Raw genomic sequence first — 17873 nt, 5'->3', positions numbered from 1 at the left:
TGGGTCTGGTTTCAGGACCAGGGTCTGGTTTCAGGACCTGGGTCTGGTTTCAGGACCAGGGTCTGGTTTCAGGACCAGGGTCTGGTTTCAGGACTAGGGTCTGGTTTCAGGACCAGGGTCAGGTTTCAGGACCAGGGTCTGGTTTCAGGACCAGGGTCTGGTTTCAGGACTAGGGTCAGGTTTCAGGACCTGGGTCTGGTCTCAGGACCTGCGTCTGGTTTCAGGACCTGGGTCAGGTTTCAGGACCAGGGTCAGGTTTCAGGACCAGGGTCTGGTTTCAGGACCAGGGTCTGGTTTCAGGACTAGGGTCAGGTTTCAGGACCAGGGTCTGGTTTCAGGACCTGGGTCTGGTTTCAGGACCAGGGTCAGGTTTCAGGACCTGGGTCAGGTTTCAGGACCAGGGTCTGGTTTCAGGACCTGGGTCAGGTTTCAGGACTAGGTTCTGGTTTCAGGACCAGGGTCTGGTTTCAGGACCAGGGTCAGGTTTCAGGACCTGGGTCTGGTTTCAGGACCAGGGTCTGGTTTCAGGACCAGGGTCTGGTTTCAGGACTAGGGTCAGGTTTCAGGACCTGGGTCTGGTTTCAGGACCAGGGTCAGGTTTCAGGACCTGGGTCTGGTTTCAGGACCAGGGTCTGGTTTCAGGACCTTGGTCTGGTTTCAGGACCAGGGTCAGGTTTCAGGACCTGGGTCTGGTTTCAGGACCAGGGTCTGGTTTCAGGACCAGGGTCAGGTTTCAGGACCAGGGTCAGGTTTCAGGACCTGGGTCTGGTTTCAGGACTAGGGTCAGGTTTCAGGACCTGGGTCTGGTTTCAGGACCAGGGTCTGGTTTCAGGACCAGGGTCTGGTTTCAGGACCTGGGTCTGGTTTCAGGACCAGGGTCAGGTTTCAGGACCTGGGTCTGGTTTCAGGACTAGGGTCAGGTTTCAGGTCCTGGGTCTGGTTTCAGGACCAGGGTCTGGTTTCAGGACCAGGGTCAGGTTTCAGGACCTGGGTCTGGTTTCAGGACCTGGGTCTGGTTTCAGGACCAGGGTCTGGTTTCAGGACCTGGGTCTGGTTTCAGGACCAGGGTCTGGTTTCAGGACCTGGGTCTGGTTTCAGGACTAGGGTCTGGTTTCAGGACCAGGGTCAGGTTTCAGGACCAGGGTCTGGTTTCAGGACCTGGGTCTGGTTTCAGGACCAGGGTCTGGTTTCAGGACCAGGGTCTGGTTTCAGGACCAGGGTCCTGTTTCAGGACCAGGGTCAGGTTTCAGGACCTGGGTCAGGTTTCAGGACCTGGGTCTGGTTTCAGGACCAGAGTCTGGTTTCAGGACCAGGGTCAGGTTTCAGGACCTGGGTCTGGTTTCAGGACCTGGGTCAGGTTTCAGGACCAGGGTCAGGTTTCAGGACCTGGGTCAGGTTTCAGGACCAGGGTCTGGTTTCAGGACCTGGGTCAGGTTTCAGGACCTGGGTCTGGTTTCAGGACCAGGGTCTGGTTTCAGGACCAGGGTCTGGTTTCAGGACTAGGGTCAGGTTTCAGGACCTGGGTCTGGTTTCAGGACCAGGGTCTGGTTTCAGGACCTTGGTCTGGTTTCAGGACTAGGGTCAGGTGTCAGGACCTGGGTCTGGTTTCAGGACCAGGGTCTGGTTTCAGGACCAGGGTCTGGTTTCAGGACTAGGGTCAGGTTTCAGGACCTGGGTCTGGTTTCAGGACCAGGGTATGGTTTCAGGACCTTGGTCTGGTTTCAGGACCAGGGTCAGGTTTCAGGACCTGGGTCTGGTTTCAGGACCAGGGTCTGGTTTCAGGACCTGGGTCTGGTTTCAGGACCTGGGTCTGGTTTCAGGACCTGGGTCTGGTTTAAGGACCAGGGTCTGGTTTCAGGACCTGGGTCTGGTTTCAGGACCAGGGTCTGGTTTCAGGACCAGGGTCCTGTTTCAGGACCAGGGTCTGGTTTCAGGACCTGGGTCAGGTTTCAGGACCAGGGTCTGGTTTCAGGACCAGGGTCCTGTTTCAGGACCAGGGTCAGGTTTCAGGACCTGGGTCAGGTTTCAGGACCAGGGTCAGGTTTCAGGACCTGGGTCTGGTTTCAGGACCAGGGTCAGGTATCAGGACCAGGGTCTGGTTTCAGGACTAGGGTCTGGTGTCAGGACCTGGGTCTGGTTTCAGGACCTGGTTCTGGTTTCAGGACCAGGGTCTGGTTTCAGGACCTTGGTCTGGTTTCAGGACCAGGGTCAGGTTTCAGGACCTGGGTCTGGTTTCAGGACCAGGGTCTGGTTTCAGGACCTGGATCTGGTTTCAGGACCTGGTTCTGGTTTCAGGACCTGGGTCTGGTTTAAGGACCAGGGTCTGGTTTCAGGACCAGGGTCTGGTTTCAGGACCAGGGTCTGGTTTCAGGACCTGGGTCTGGTTTCAGGACCAGGGTCTGGTTTCAGGACCTGGGTCTGGTTACAGGACCAGGGTTTCAGGACCTGGGTCTGGTTTCAGGACCAGGGTCAGGTTTCAGGACCTGGGTCTGGTTTCAGGACCAGGGTCTGGTTTCAGGACCTGGGTCTGGTTACAGGACCAGGGTTTCAGGACCTGGGTCTGGTTTCAGGACCAGGGCCAGGTTTCAGGACCTGGGTCTGGTTTCAGGACCAGGGTCAGGTTTCAGGACCAGGGTCAGGTTTCAGGACCAGGGTCTGGTTTCAGGACCTGGGTCTGGTTTCAGGACCTGGTTCTGGTTTCAGGACCTGGGTCTGGTTTCAGGACCAGGGTTTCAGGACCTGGGTCTGGTTTCAGGACCAGGGTCAGGTTTCAGGACCTGGGTCTGGTTTCAGGACCAGGGTCTGGTTTCAGGACCAGGGTCTGGTTTCAGGACCAGGGTTTCAGGACCTGGGTCTGGTTTCAGGACCTGGGTCTGGTTTCAGGACCTGGGTCTGGTTTCAGGACCAGGGTCTGGTTTCAGGACCTGGGTCTGGTTTCAGGACCAGGGTCTGGTTTCAGGACCTGGGTCTGGTTTCAGGACCAGGGTTTCAGGACCAGGGTCTGGTTTCAGGACCAGGGTCTGGTTTCAGGACCAGGTTCCTGTTTCAGGACCAGGGTCAGGTTTCAGGACCAGGGTCAGGTTTCAGGTCTAGGGTCTGGTTTCAGGACCAGGGTCCTGTTTCAGGACCAGGGTCAGGTTTCCAGACCTGGGTCTGGTTTCAGGACCAGGGTCTGGTTTCAGGACCAGGGTCCTATTTCAGGACCAGGGTCTGGTTTCAGGACCTGGGTCTGGTTTCAGGACCAGGGTCTGGTTTCAGGACCAGGGTCTGGTTTCAGGACCAGGGTCCTGTTTCAGGACCAGGGTCAGGTTTCAGGACCTGGGTCAGGTTTCAGGACCTGGGTCTGGTTTCAGGACCAGGGTCAGGTTTCAGGACCAGGGTCAGGTTTCAGGACCTGGGTCTGGTTTCAGGACCTGGGTCTGGTTTCAGGACCAGGGTCAGGTTTCAGGACCTGGGTCTGGTTTCAGGACCAGGGTCAGGTTTCAGGACCTGGGTCTGGTTTCAGGACCAGGGTCTGGTTTCAGGACCAGGGTCTGGTTTCAGGACCTGGGTCTGGTTTCAGGACCAGGGTTTCAGGACCTGGGTCTGGTTTCAGGACCAGGGTCAGGTTTCAGGACCTGGGTCTGGTTTCAGGACCAGGGTCTGGTTTCAGGACCAGGGTTTCAGGACCTGGGTCTGGTTTCAGGACCAGGGTCTGGTTTCAGGACCTGGGTCAGGTTTCAGGACCAGGGTCTGGTTTCAGGACCTGGGTCTGGTTTCAGGACCAGGGTTTCAGGACCAGGGTCTGGTTTCAGGACCAGGGTTTCAGGACCAGGGTCTGGTTTCAGGACCTGGGTCTGGTTTCAGGACCAGGGTCAGGTTTCAGGACCTGGGTCTGGTTTCAGGACTAGGGTCAGGTTTCAGGACCTGGGTCTGGTTTCAGGACCAGGGTCTGGTTTCAGGACCAGGGTCAGGTTTCAGGACCTGGGTCTGGTTTCAGGACTAGGGTCAGGTTTCAGGACCTGGGTCTGGTTTCAGGACCAGGGTCAGGTTTCAGGACCTGGGTCTGGTTTCAGGACTAGGGTCAGGTTTCAGGACCTGGGTGTGGTTTCAGGACCAGGGTCAGGTTTCAGGACCAGGGTCAGGTTTCAGGTCCAGGGTCAGGTTTCAGGACCTGGGTCTGGTTTCAGGACCAGGGTCCTGTTTCAGGACCAGGGTCAGGTTTCAGGACCAGGGTCAGGTTTCAGGTCCAGGGTCAGGTTTCAGGACCTGGGTTTCAGGACCAGGGTCCTGTTTCAGGACCAGGGTCAGGTTTCAGGACCAGGGTCCTGTTTCAGGACCAGGGTCAGGTTTCAGGACCAGGGTTTCAGGACCAGGGTCTGGTTTCAGGACCAGGGTCAGGTTTCAGGTCCAGGGTCAGGTTTCAGGACCTGGGTCTGGTTTCAGGACTAGGGTCTGGTTTCAGGACCAGGGTCCTGTTTCAGGACCAGGGTCAGGTTTCAGGACCAGGGTCCTGTTTCAGGACCAGGGTCAGGTTTCAGGACCAGGGTCAGGTTTCAGGTCCAGGGTCTGGTTTCAGGACCAGGGTCCTGTTTCAGGACCAGGGTCAGGTTTCAGGACCAGGGTCCTGTTTCAGGACCAGGGTCAGGTTTCAGGACCTGGGTCTGGTTTCAGGACCTGGGTCTGGTTTCAGGACCAGGGCCAGGTTTCAGGACTAGGGTCAGGTTTCAGGACTAGGGTCAGGTTTCAGGACCTGGGTCTGGTTTCAGGACATGGGTCTGGTTTCAGGACCTGGGTCTGGTTTCAGGACCTGGGTCAGGTTTCAGGACTAGGGTCAGGTTTCAGGACCTGGGTCTGGTTTCAGGACATGGGTCTGGTTTCAGGACCTGGGTCTGGTTTCAGGACCTGGGTCTGGTTTAAGGACCAGGGTCTGGTTTCAGGACCTGAGTCTGGTTTCAGGACCAGGGTCAGGTTTCAGGACCAGGGTCCTGTTTCAGGACCAGGGTCTGGTTTCAGGACCAGGGTCAGGTTTCAGGACTAGGGTCAGGTTTCAGGACCTGGGTCTGGTTTCAGGACCTGCGTCTGGTTTCAGGACCAGGGTCAGGTTTCAGGACTAGGGTCTGGTTTCAGGACTAGGGTCAGGTTTCAGGACCTGGGTCTGGTTTCAGGACTAGGGTCTGGTTTCAGGACCTGGGTCAGGTTTCAGGACCAGGGTCAGGTTTCTGGACCTGGGTCTGGTTTCAGGACCTGGGTCAGGTTTCAGGACCTGGGTCTTGTTTCAGGACCAGGGTCAGGTTTCAGGACCAGGGTCTGGTTTCAGGACCTGGGTCAGGTTTCAGGACCTGGGTCAGGTTTCAGGACTAGGGTCTGGTTTCAGGACCAGGGTCTGGTTTCAGGACCAGGGTTTCAGGACCTGGGTCTGGTTTCAGGACCAGGGTCTGGTTTCAGGACCAGGGTTTCAGGACCAGGGTCTGGTTTCAGGACCAGGGTCTGGTTTCAGGACCTGGGTCTGGTTTCAGGACCAGGGTTTCAGGACCAGGGTCAGGTTTCAGGACCAGGGTCTGGTTTCAGGACCAGGGTCAGGTTTCAGGACTAGGGTCAGGTTTCAGGACCAGGGTCAGGTTTCAGGACCAGGGTCTGGTTTCAGGACCAGGGTCTGGTTTCAGGACCAGGGTCAGGTTTCAGGACCTGGGTCAGGTTTCAGGACCAGGGTCTGGTTTCAGGACCTGGGTCAGGTTTCAGGACCAGGGTCTGGTTTCAGGACCTGGGTCAGGTTTCAGGACTAGGTTCTGGTTTCAGGACCAGGGTCTGGTTTCAGGACTAGGGTCTGGTTTCAGGACCAGGGTCTGGTTTCAGGACCAGGGTCTGGTTTCAGGACCTGGGTCTGGTTTCAGGACCAGGGTCTGGTTTCAGGACCTGGGTCTGGTTTCAGGACCAGGGTCAGGTTTCAGGACCTGGGTCTGGTTTCAGGACCAGGGTCAGGTTTCAGGACTAGGGTCAGGTTTCAGGACCTGGGTCTGGTTTCAGGACCTGGGTCTGGTTTCACGACCTGGGTCTGGTTTCAGGACCTGGGTCTGGTTTAAGGACCAGGGTCTGGTTTCAGGACCTGGGTCTGGTTTCAGGACCAGGGTCAGGTTTCAGGACCAGGGTCCTGTTCAGGACCAGGGTCTGGTTTCAGGACCAGGGTCAGGTTTCAGGACCTGGGTCTGGTTTCAGGACCTGGGTCTGGTTTCAGGACTAGGTTCTGGTTTCAGGACCAGGGTCTGGTTTCAGGACTAGGGTCAGGTGTCAGGACCTGGGTCTGTTTCAGGACCAGGGTCTGGTTTCAGGACCTGGGTCTGGTTTCAGGACCAGGGTCTGGTTTCAGGACCTGGGTCTGGTTTCAGGACCTGGGTCTGGTTTCAGGACCAGGGTCTGGTTTCAGGACCAGGGTCTGGTTTCAGGACCTGGGTCTGGTTTCAGGACCTGGGTCTGGTTTCAGGACCAGGGTTTCAGGACCAGGGTCTGGTTTCAGGACCAGGGTCTGGTTTCAGGACCTGGGTCTGGTTTCAGGACCAGGGTTTCAGGACCTGGGTCTGGTTTCAGGACCTGGGTCAGGTTTCAGGACCTGGGTCTGGTTTCAGGACCAGGGTCTGGTTTCAGGACCAGGGTCTGGTTTCAGGACCTGGGTCTGGTTTCAGGACCAGGGTTTCAGGACCAGGGTTTCAGGACCAGGGTCTGGTTTCAGGACCTGGGTCTGGTTTCAGGACCAGGGTCAGGTTTCAGGACCTGGGTCTGGTTTCAGGACTAGTCTCAGGTTTCAGGACCTGGGTCTGGTTTCAGGACCAGGGTCTGGTTTCAGGACCAGGGTCAGGTTTCAGGACCTGGGTCTGGTTTCAGGACCTGGGTCTGGTTTCAGGACCAGGGTCTGGTTTCAGGACCTGGGTCTGGTTTCAGGACCAGGGTCTGGTTTCAGGACCAGGGTCTGGTTTCAGGACTAGGGTCTGGTTTCAGGACCAGGGTCAGGTTTCAGGACCAGGGTCTGGTTTCAGGACCAGGGTCTGGTTTCAGGACTAGGGTCAGGTTTCAGGACCTGGGTCTGGTCTCAGGACCTGCGTCTGGTTTCAGGACCTGGGTCAGGTTTCAGGACCAGGGTCAGGTTTCAGGACCAGGGTCTGGTTTCAGGACCAGGGTCTGGTTTCAGGACTAGGGTCAGGTTTCAGGACCAGGGTCTGGTTTCAGGACCTGGGTCTGGTTTCAGGACCAGGGTCAGGTTTCAGGACCTGGGTCAGGTTTCAGGACCAGGGTCTGGTTTCAGGACCTGGGTCAGGTTTCAGGACTAGGTTCTGGTTTCAGGACCAGGGTCTGGTTTCAGGACCAGGGTCAGGTTTCAGGACCTGGGTCTGGTTTCAGGACCAGGGTCTGGTTTCAGGACCAGGGTCTGGTTTCAGGACTAGGGTCAGGTTTCAGGACCTGGGTCTGGTTTCAGGACCAGGGTCAGGTTTCAGGACCTGGGTCTGGTTTCAGGACCAGGGTCTGGTTTCAGGACCTTGGTCTGGTTTCAGGACCAGGGTCAGGTTTCAGGACCTGGGTCTGGTTTCAGGACCAGGGTCTGGTTTCAGGACCAGGGTCAGGTTTCAGGACCAGGGTCAGGTTTCAGGACCTGGGTCTGGTTTCAGGACTAGGGTCAGGTTTCAGGACCTGGGTCTGGTTTCAGGACCAGGGTCTGGTTTCAGGACCAGGGTCTGGTTTCAGGACCTGGGTCTGGTTTCAGGACCAGGGTCAGGTTTCAGGACCTGGGTCTGGTTTCAGGACTAGGGTCAGGTTTCAGGTCCTGGGTCTGGTTTCAGGACCAGGGTCTGGTTTCAGGACCAGGGTCAGGTTTCAGGACCTGGGTCTGGTTTCAGGACCTGGGTCTGGTTTCAGGACCAGGGTCTGGTTTCAGGACCTGGGTCTGGTTTCAGGACCAGGGTCTGGTTTCAGGACCTGGGTCTGGTTTCAGGACTAGGGTCTGGTTTCAGGACCAGGGTCAGGTTTCAGGACCAGGGTCTGGTTTCAGGACCTGGGTCTGGTTTCAGGACCAGGGTCTGGTTTCAGGACCAGGGTCTGGTTTCAGGACCAGGGTCCTGTTTCAGGACCAGGGTCAGGTTTCAGGACCTGGGTCAGGTTTCAGGACCTGGGTCTGGTTTCAGGACCAGAGTCTGGTTTCAGGACCAGGGTCAGGTTTCAGGACCTGGGTCTGGTTTCAGGACCTGGGTCAGGTTTCAGGACCAGGGTCAGGTTTCAGGACCTGGGTCAGGTTTCAGGACCAGGGTCTGGTTTCAGGACCTGGGTCAGGTTTCAGGACCTGGGTCTGGTTTCAGGACCAGGGTCTGGTTTCAGGACCAGGGTCTGGTTTCAGGACTAGGGTCAGGTTTCAGGACCTGGGTCTGGTTTCAGGACCAGGGTCTGGTTTCAGGACCTTGGTCTGGTTTCAGGACTAGGGTCAGGTGTCAGGACCTGGGTCTGGTTTCAGGACCAGGGTCTGGTTTCAGGACCAGGGTCTGGTTTCAGGACTAGGGTCAGGTTTCAGGACCTGGGTCTGGTTTCAGGACCAGGGTATGGTTTCAGGACCTTGGTCTGGTTTCAGGACCAGGGTCAGGTTTCAGGACCTGGGTCTGGTTTCAGGACCAGGGTCTGGTTTCAGGACCTGGGTCTGGTTTCAGGACCTGGGTCTGGTTTCAGGACCTGGGTCTGGTTTAAGGACCAGGGTCTGGTTTCAGGACCTGGGTCTGGTTTCAGGACCAGGGTCTGGTTTCAGGACCAGGGTCCTGTTTCAGGACCAGGGTCTGGTTTCAGGACCTGGGTCAGGTTTCAGGACCAGGGTCTGGTTTCAGGACCAGGGTCCTGTTTCAGGACCAGGGTCAGGTTTCAGGACCTGGGTCAGGTTTCAGGACCAGGGTCAGGTTTCAGGACCTGGGTCTGGTTTCAGGACCAGGGTCAGGTATCAGGACCAGGGTCTGGTTTCAGGACTAGGGTCTGGTGTCAGGACCTGGGTCTGGTTTCAGGACCTGGTTCTGGTTTCAGGACCAGGGTCTGGTTTCAGGACCTTGGTCTGGTTTCAGGACCAGGGTCAGGTTTCAGGACCTGGGTCTGGTTTCAGGACCAGGGTCTGGTTTCAGGACCAGGGTCAGGTTTCAGGACCTGGGTCTGGTTTCAGGACCAGGGTCTGGTTTCAGGACCAGGGTCTGGTTTCAGGACTAGGGTCAGGTTTCAGGACCTGGGTCTGGTTTCAGGACCAGGGTCAGGTTTCAGGACCTGGGTCTGGTTTCAGGACCAGGGTCTGGTTTCAGGACCTTGGTCTGGTTTCAGGACCAGGGTCAGGTTTCAGGACCTGGGTCTGGTTTCAGGACCAGGGTCTGGTTTCAGGACCAGGGTCAGGTTTCAGGACCAGGGTCAGGTTTCAGGACCTGGGTCTGGTTTCAGGACTAGGGTCAGGTTTCAGGACCTGGGTCTGGTTTCAGGACCAGGGTCTGGTTTCAGGACCAGGGTCTGGTTTCAGGACCTGGGTCTGGTTTCAGGACCAGGGTCAGGTTTCAGGACCTGGGTCTGGTTTCAGGACTAGGGTCAGGTTTCAGGTCCTGGGTCTGGTTTCAGGACCAGGGTCTGGTTTCAGGACCAGGGTCAGGTTTCAGGACCTGGGTCTGGTTTCAGGACCTGGGTCTGGTTTCAGGACCAGGGTCTGGTTTCAGGACCTGGGTCTGGTTTCAGGACCAGGGTCTGGTTTCAGGACCTGGGTCTGGTTTCAGGACTAGGGTGTGGTTTCAGGACCAGGGTCAGGTTTCAGGACCAGGGTCTGGTTTCAGGACCTGGGTCTGGTTTCAGGACCAGGGTCTGGTTTCAGGACCAGGGTCTGGTTTCAGGACCAGGGTCCTGTTTCAGGACCAGGGTCAGGTTTCAGGACCTGGGTCAGGTTTCAGGACCTGGGTCTGGTTTCAGGACCAGAGTCTGGTTTCAGGACCAGGGTCAGGTTTCAGGACCTGGGTCTGGTTTCAGGACCTGGGTCAGGTTTCAGGACCAGGGTCAGGTTTCAGGACCTGGGTCAGGTTTCAGGACCAGGGTCTGGTTTCAGGACCTGGGTCAGGTTTCAGGACCTGGGTCTGGTTTCAGGACCAGGGTCTGGTTTCAGGACCAGGGTCTGGTTTCAGGACTAGGGTCAGGTTTCAGGACCTGGGTCTGGTTTCAGGACCAGGGTCTGGTTTCAGGACCTTGGTCTGGTTTCAGGACTAGGGTCAGGTGTCAGGACCTGGGTCTGGTTTCAGGACCAGGGTCTGGTTTCAGGACCAGGGTCTGGTTTCAGGACTAGGGTCAGGTTTCAGGACCTGGGTCTGGTTTCAGGACCAGGGTATGGTTTCAGGACCTTGGTCTGGTTTCAGGACCAGGGTCAGGTTTCAGGACCTGGGTCTGGTTTCAGGACCAGGGTCTGGTTTCAGGACCTGGGTCTGGTTTCAGGACCTGGGTCTGGTTTCAGGACCTGGGTCTGGTTTAAGGACCAGGGTCTGGTTTCAGGACCTGGGTCTGGTTTCAGGACCAGGGTCTGGTTTCAGGACCAGGGTCCTGTTTCAGGACCAGGGTCTGGTTTCAGGACCTGGGTCAGGTTTCAGGACCAGGGTCTGGTTTCAGGACCAGGGTCCTGTTTCAGGACCAGGGTCAGGTTTCAGGACCTGGGTCAGGTTTCAGGACCAGGGTCAGGTTTCAGGACCTGGGTCTGGTTTCAGGACCAGGGTCAGGTATCAGGACCAGGGTCTGGTTTCAGGACTAGGGTCTGGTGTCAGGACCTGGGTCTGGTTTCAGGACCTGGTTCTGGTTTCAGGACCAGGGTCTGGTTTCAGGACCTTGGTCTGGTTTCAGGACCAGGGTCAGGTTTCAGGACCTGGGTCTGGTTTCAGGACCAGGGTCTGGTTTCAGGACCTGGATCTGGTTTCAGGACCTGGTTCTGGTTTCAGGACCTGGGTCTGGTTTAAGGACCAGGGTCTGGTTTCAGGACCAGGGTCTGGTTTCAGGACCAGGGTCTGGTTTCAGGACCTGGGTCTGGTTTCAGGACCAGGGTCTGGTTTCAGGACCTGGGTCTGGTTACAGGACCAGGGTTTCAGGACCTGGGTCTGGTTTCAGGACCAGGGTCAGGTTTCAGGACCTGGGTCTGGTTTCAGGACCAGGGTCTGGTTTCAGGACCTGGGTCTGGTTACAGGACCAGGGTTTCAGGACCTGGGTCTGGTTTCAGGACCAGGGCCAGGTTTCAGGACCTGGGTCTGGTTTCAGGACCAGGGTCAGGTTTCAGGACCAGGGTCAGGTTTCAGGACCAGGGTCTGGTTTCAGGACCTGGGTCTGGTTTCAGGACCTGGTTCTGGTTTCAGGACCTGGGTCTGGTTTCAGGACCAGGGTTTCAGGACCTGGGTCTGGTTTCAGGACCAGGGTCAGGTTTCAGGACCTGGGTCTGGTTTCAGGACCAGGGTCTGGTTTCAGGACTAGGGTCTGGTTTCAGGACCAGGGTCTGGTTTCAGGACCAGGGTTTCAGGACCTGGGTCTGGTTTCAGGACCTGGGTCTGGTTTCAGGACCTGGGTCTGGTTTCAGGACCAGGGTCTGGTTTCAGGACCTGGGTCTGGTTTCAGGACCAGGGTCTGGTTTCAGGACCTGGGTCTGGTTTCAGGACCAGGGTTTCAGGACCAGGGTCTGGTTTCAGGACCAGGGTCTGGTTTCAGGACCAGGTTCCTGTTTCAGGACCAGGGTCAGGTTTCAGGACCAGGGTCAGGTTTCAGGTCTAGGGTCTGGTTTCAGGACCAGGGTCCTGTTTCAGGACCAGGGTCAGGTTTCCAGACCTGGGTCTGGTTTCAGGACCAGGGTCTGGTTTCAGGACCAGGGTCCTATTTCAGGACCAGGGTCTGGTTTCAGGACCTGGGTCTGGTTTCAGGACCAGGGTCTGGTTTCAGGACCAGGGTCTGGTTTCAGGACCAGGGTCCTGTTTCAGGACCAGGGTCAGGTTTCAGGACCTGGGTCAGGTTTCAGGACCTGGGTCTGGTTTCAGGACCAGGGTCAGGTTTCAGGACCAGGGTCAGGTTTCAGGACCTGGGTCTGGTTTCAGGACCTGGGTCTGGTTTCAGGACCAGGGTCAGGTTTCAGGACCTGGGTCTGGTTTCAGGACCAGGGTCAGGTTTCAGGACCTGGGTCTGGTTTCAGGACCAGGGTCTGGTTTCAGGACCAGGGTCTGGTTTCAGGACCTGGGTCTGGTTTCAGGACCAGGGTTTCAGGACCTGGGTCTGGTTTCAGGACCAGGGTCAGGTTTCAGGACCTGGGTCTGGTTTCAGGACCAGGGTCTGGTTTCAGGACCAGGGTTTCAGGACCTGGGTCTGGTTTCAGGACCAGGGTCTGGTTTCAGGACCTGGGTCAGGTTTCAGGACCAGGGTCTGGTTTCAGGACCTGGGTCTGGTTTCAGGACCAGGGTTTCAGGACCAGGGTCTGGTTTCAGGACCAGGGTTTCAGGACCAGGGTCTGGTTTCAGGACCTGGGTCTGGTTTCAGGACCAGGGTCAGGTTTCAGGACCTGGGTCTGGTTTCAGGACTAGGGTCAGGTTTCAGGACCTGGGTCTGGTTTCAGGACCAGGGTCTGGTTTCAGGACCAGGGTCAGGTTTCAGGACCTGGGTCTGGTTTCAGGACTAGGGTCAGGTTTCAGGACCTGGGTCTGGTTTCAGGACCAGGGTCAGGTTTCAGGACCTGGGTCTGGTTTCAGGACTAGGGTCAGGTTTCAGGACCTGGGTGTGGTTTCAGGACCAGGGTCAGGTTTCAGGACCAGGGTCAGGTTTCAGGTCCAGGGTCAGGTTTCAGGACCTGGGTCTGGTTTCAGGACCAGGGTCCTGTTTCAGGACCAGGGTCAGGTTTCAGGACCAGGGTCAGGTTTCAGGTCCAGGGTCAGGTTTCAGGACCTGGGTTTCAGGACCAGGGTCCTGTTTCAGGACCAGGGTCAGGTTTCAGGACCAGGGTCCTGTTTCAGGACCAGGGTCAGGTTTCAGGACCAGGGTTTCAGGACCAGGGTCTGGTTTCAGGACCAGGGTCAGGTTTCAGGTCCAGGGTCAGGTTTCAGGACCTGGGTCTGGTTTCAGGACTAGGGTCTGGTTTCAGGACCAGGGTCCTGTTTCAGGACCAGGGTCAGGTTTCAGGACCAGGGTCCTGTTTCAGGACCAGGGTCAGGTTTCAGGACCAGGGTCAGGTTTCAGGTCCAGGGTCTGGTTTCAGGACCAGGGTCCTTTTTCAGGACCAGGGTCAGGTTTCAGGACCAGGGTCCTGTTTCAGGACCAGGGTCAGGTTTCAGGACCTGGGTCTGGTTTCAGGACCTGGGTCTGGTTTCAGGACCAGGGCCAGGTTTCAGGACTAGGGTCAGGTTTCAGGACTAGGGTCAGGTTTCAGGACCTGGGTCTGGTTTCAGGACATGGGTCTGGTTTCAGGACCTGGGTCTGGTTTCAGGACCTGGGTCAGGTTTCAGGACTAGGGTCAGGTTTCAGGACCTGGGTCTGGTTTCAGGACATGGGTCTGGTTTCAGGACCTGGGTCTGGTTTCAGGACCTGGGTCTGGTTTAAGGACCAGGGTCTGGTTTCAGGACCTGAGTCTGGTTTCAAGACCAGGGTCAGGTTTCAGGACCAGGGTCCTGTTTCAGGACCAGGGTCTGGTTTCAGGACCAGGGTCAGGTTTCAGGACTAGGGTCAGGTTTCAGGACCTGGGTCTGGTTTCAGGACCTGCGTCTGGTTTCAGGACCAGGGTCAGGTTTCAGGACTAGGGTCTGGTTTCAGGACTAGGGTCAGGTTTCAGGACCTGGGTCTGGTTTCAGGACTAGGGTCTGGTTTCAGGACCTGGGTCAGGTTTCAGGACCAGGGTCAGGTTTCAGGACTAGGGTCAGGTTTCTGGACCTGGGTCTGGTTTCAGGACCTGGGTCAGGTTTCAGGACCTGGGTCTTGTTTCAGGACCAGGGTCAGGTTTCAGGACCAGGGTCTGGTTTCAGGACCTGGGTCAGGTTTCAGGACCTGGGTCAGGTTTCAGGACTAGGGTCTGGTTTCAGGACCAGGGTCTGGTTTCAGGACCAGGGTTTCAGGACCTGGGTCTGGTTTCAGGACCAGGGTCTGGTTTCAGGACCAGGGTTTCAGGACCAGGGTCTGGTTTCAGGACCAGGGTCTGGTTTCAGGACCTGGGTCTGGTTTCAGGACCAGGGTTTCAGGACCAGGGTCAGGTTTCAGGACCAGGGTCTGGTTTCAGGACCAGGGTCAGGTTTCAGGACTAGGGTCAGGTTTCAGGACCAGGGTCAGGTTTCAGGACCTGGGTCAGGTTTCAGGACCTGGGTCTGGTTTCAGGACCAGGGTCAGGTTTCAGGACCTGGGTCTGGTTTCAGGACCAGGGTCTGGTTTCAGGACCAGGGTTTCAGGACCTGGGTCTGGTTTCAGGACCAGGGTCTGGTTTCAGGACCTGGGTCAGGTTTCAGGACCAGGGTCTGGTTTCAGGACCTGGGTCTGGTTTCAGGACCAGGGTTTCAGGACCAGGGTCTGGTTTCAGGACCAGGGTTTCAGGACCAGGGTCTGGTTTCAGGACCTGGGTCTGGTTTCAGGACCAGGGTCAGGTTTCAGGACCTGGGTCTGGTTTCAGGACTAGGGTCAGGTTTCAGGACCTGGGTCTGGTTTCAGGACCAGGGTCTGGTTTCAGGACCAGGGTCAGGTTTCAGGACCTGGGTCTGGTTTCAGGACTAGGGTCAGGTTTCAGGACCTGGGTCTGGTTTCAGGACCAGGGTCAGGTTTCAGGACCTGGGTCTGGTTTCAGGACTAGGGTCAGGTTTCAGGACCTGGGTGTGGTTTCAGGACCAGGGTCAGGTTTCAGGACCAGGGTCAGGTTTCAGGTCCAGGGTCAGGTTTCAGGACCTGGGTCTGGTTTCAGGACCAGGGTCCTGTTTCAGGACCAGGGTCAGGTTTCAGGACCAGGGTCAGGTTTCAGGTCCAGGGTCAGGTTTCAGGACCTGGGTTTCAGGACCAGGGTCCTGTTTCAGGACCAGGGTCAGGTTTCAGGACCAGGGTCCTGTTTCAGGACCAGGGTCAGGTTTCAGGACCAGGGTTTCAGGACCAGGGTCTGGTTTCAGGACCAGGGTCAGGTTTCAGGTCCAGGGTCAGGTTTCAGGACCTGGGTCTGGTTTCAGGACTAGGGTCTGGTTTCAGGACCAGGGTCCTGTTTCAGGACCAGGGTCAGGTTTCAGGACCAGGGTCCTGTTTCAGGACCAGGGTCAGGTTTCAGGACCAGGGTCAGGTTTCAGGTCCAGGGTCTGGTTTCAGGACCAGGGTCCTGTTTCAGGACCAGGGTCAGGTTTCAGGACTAGGGTCCTGTTTCAGGACCAGGGTCAGGTTTCAGGACCTGGGTCTGGTTTCAGGACCTGGGTCTGGTTTCAGGACCAGGGCCAGGTTTCAGGACTAGGGTCAGGTTTCAGGACTAGGGTCAGGTTTCAGGACCTGGGTCTGGTTTCAGGACATGGGTCTGGTTTCAGGACCTGGGTCTGGTTTCAGGACCTGGGTCAGGTTTCAGGACTAGGGTCAGGTTTCAGGACCTGGGTCTGGTTTCAGGACATGGGTCTGGTTTCAGGACCTGGGTCTGGTTTCAGGACCTGGGTCTGGTTTAAGGACCAGGGTCTGGTTTCAGGACCTGAGTCTGGTTTCAAGACCAGGGTCAGGTTTCAGGACCAGGGTCCTGTTTCAGGACCAGGGTCTGGTTTCAGGACCAGGGTCAGGTTTCAGGACTAGGGTCAGGTTTCAGGACCTGGGTCTGGTTTCAGGACCTGCGTCTGGTTTCAGGACCAGGGTCAGGTTTCAGGACTAGGGTCTGGTTTCAGGACTAGGGTCAGGTTTCAGGACCTGGGTCTGGTTTCAGGACTAGGGTCTGGTTTCAGGACCTGGGTCAGGTTTCAGGACCAGGGTCAGGTTTCAGGACTAGGGTCAGGTTTCTGGACCTGGGTCTGGTTTCAGGACCTGGGTCAGGTTTCAGGACCTGGGTCTTGTTTCAGGACCAGGGTCAGGTTTCAGGACCAGGGTCTGGTTTCAGGACCTGGGTCAGGTTTCAGGACCTGGGTCAGGTTTCAGGACTAGGGTCTGGTTTCAGGACCAGGGTCTGGTTTCAGGACCAGGGTTTCAGGACCTGGGTCTGGTTTCAGGACCAGGGTCTGGTTTCAGGACCAGGGTTTCAGGACCAGGGTCTGGTTTCAGGACCAGGGTCTGGTTTCAGGACCTGGGTCTGGTTTCAGGACCAGGGTTTCAGGACCAGGGTCAGGTTTCAGGACCAGGGTCTGGTTTCAGGACCAGGGTCAGGTTTCAGGACTAGGGTCAGGTTTCAGGACCAGGGTCAGGTTTCAGGACCAGGGTCTGGTTTCAGGACCAGGGTCTGGTTTCAGGACCAGGGTCAGGTTTCAGGACCTGGGTCTGGTTTAAGGACCAGGGTTTCAGGACCTGGGTCAGGTTTCAGGACCTGGGTCTGGTTTCAGGACCAGGGTCAGGTTTCAGGACCTGGGTCTGGTTTCAAGACCAGGGTCCTGTTTCAGGACCTGGGTCAGGTTTCAGGACCTGGGTCTGGTTTCAGGACTAGGGTCAGGTTTCAGGACCTGGGTCTGGTTTCAGGACTAGGGTCAGGTTTCAGGACCAGGGTCAGGTTTCAGGACCAGGGTCTGGTTTCAGGACCTGGGTCTGGTTTCAGGACCTGGGTCTGGTTTCAGGACCAGGGTCAGGTTTCAGGACCAGGGTCTGGTTTCAGGACCTGGGTCTGGTTTCAGGACTAGGGTCAGGTTTCAGGACCAGGGTCAGGTTTCAGGACCAGGGTCTGGTTTCAGGACTAGGGTCTGGTTTCAGGACCTGGGTCTGGTTTCAGGACCAGGGTCAGGTTTCAGGACCAGGGTCAGGTTTCAGGACCAGGGTCTGGTTTCAGGACCAGGGTCAGGTTTCAGGACCAGGGTCTGGTTTCAGGACCTGGGTCAGGTTTCAGGACCTGGGTCAGGTTTCAGGACCTGGGTCAGGTTTCAGGACCAGGGTCTGGTTTCAGGACCTGGGTCAGGTTTCAGGACCAGGGTCCTGTTTCAGGACCTGGGTCAGGTTTCAGGACCAGGGTCAGGTTTCAGGACCTGGGTCTGGTTTCAGGACCAGGGTCAGGTTTCAGGACCAGGGTCTGGTTTCAGGACTAGGGTCTGGTTTCAGGACCTGGGTCTGGTTTCAGGACTAGGGTCTGGTTTCAGGACCTGGGTCAGGTTTCAGGACCAGGGTCAGGTTTCAGGACCAGGGTCTGGTTTCAGGACCAGGGTCAGGTTTCAGGACCAGGGTCTGGTTTCAGGACTAGGGTCAGGTTTCAGGACCAGGGTCAGGTTTCAGGACCTGGGTCTGGTTTCAGGACTAGGGTCTGGTTTCAGGACCTGTGTCTGGTTTCAGGACCAGGGACTGGTTTCAGGACCAGGGTCAGGTTTCAGGACCTGGGTCAGGTTTCAGGACCTGGGTCTGGTTTCAGGACTAGGGTCTGGTTTCAGGACCAGGGTCTGGTTTCAGGACCAGGGTCAGGTTTCAGGACCTGGGTCTGGTTTCAGGACTAGGGTCTGGTTTCAGGACCTGGGTCTGGTTTCAGGACCAGGGTCAGGTTTCAGGACTAGGGTCTGGTTTCACGACCAGGGTCAGGTTTCAGGACCAGGGTCTGGTTTCAGGACTAGGGTCAGGTTTCAGGACCTGGGTCTGGTTTCAGGACTAGGGTCTGGTTTCAGGACCAGGGTCTGGTTTCAGGACTAGGGTCAGGTTTCAGGACCTGGGTCTGGTTTCAGGACCTGGGTCTGGTTTCAGGACCAGGGTCAGGTTTCAGGACTAGGGTCTGGTTTCAGGACCTGGGTCTGGTT

The 17873-nt window shown here is 57.0% G+C and overlaps 1 protein-coding gene across 2 annotated transcripts in view; it reads left to right on the top strand.

The window, feature by feature from the left end:
* col12a1b (collagen, type XII, alpha 1b) overlaps positions 1-17873 on the top strand; it is a 438574-nt gene that overhangs the window by 328803 nt on the left and 91898 nt on the right. The window lies entirely within an intron of this gene.

Source organism: Telmatherina bonti (genome assembly GCF_933228915.1).
Source record: "Telmatherina bonti genome assembly, chromosome: 16".
Taxonomy (NCBI): Eukaryota; Metazoa; Chordata; class Actinopteri; order Atheriniformes; family Telmatherinidae; genus Telmatherina; species Telmatherina bonti.
This window is presented reverse-complemented; position numbering and strand designations above follow the sequence as displayed.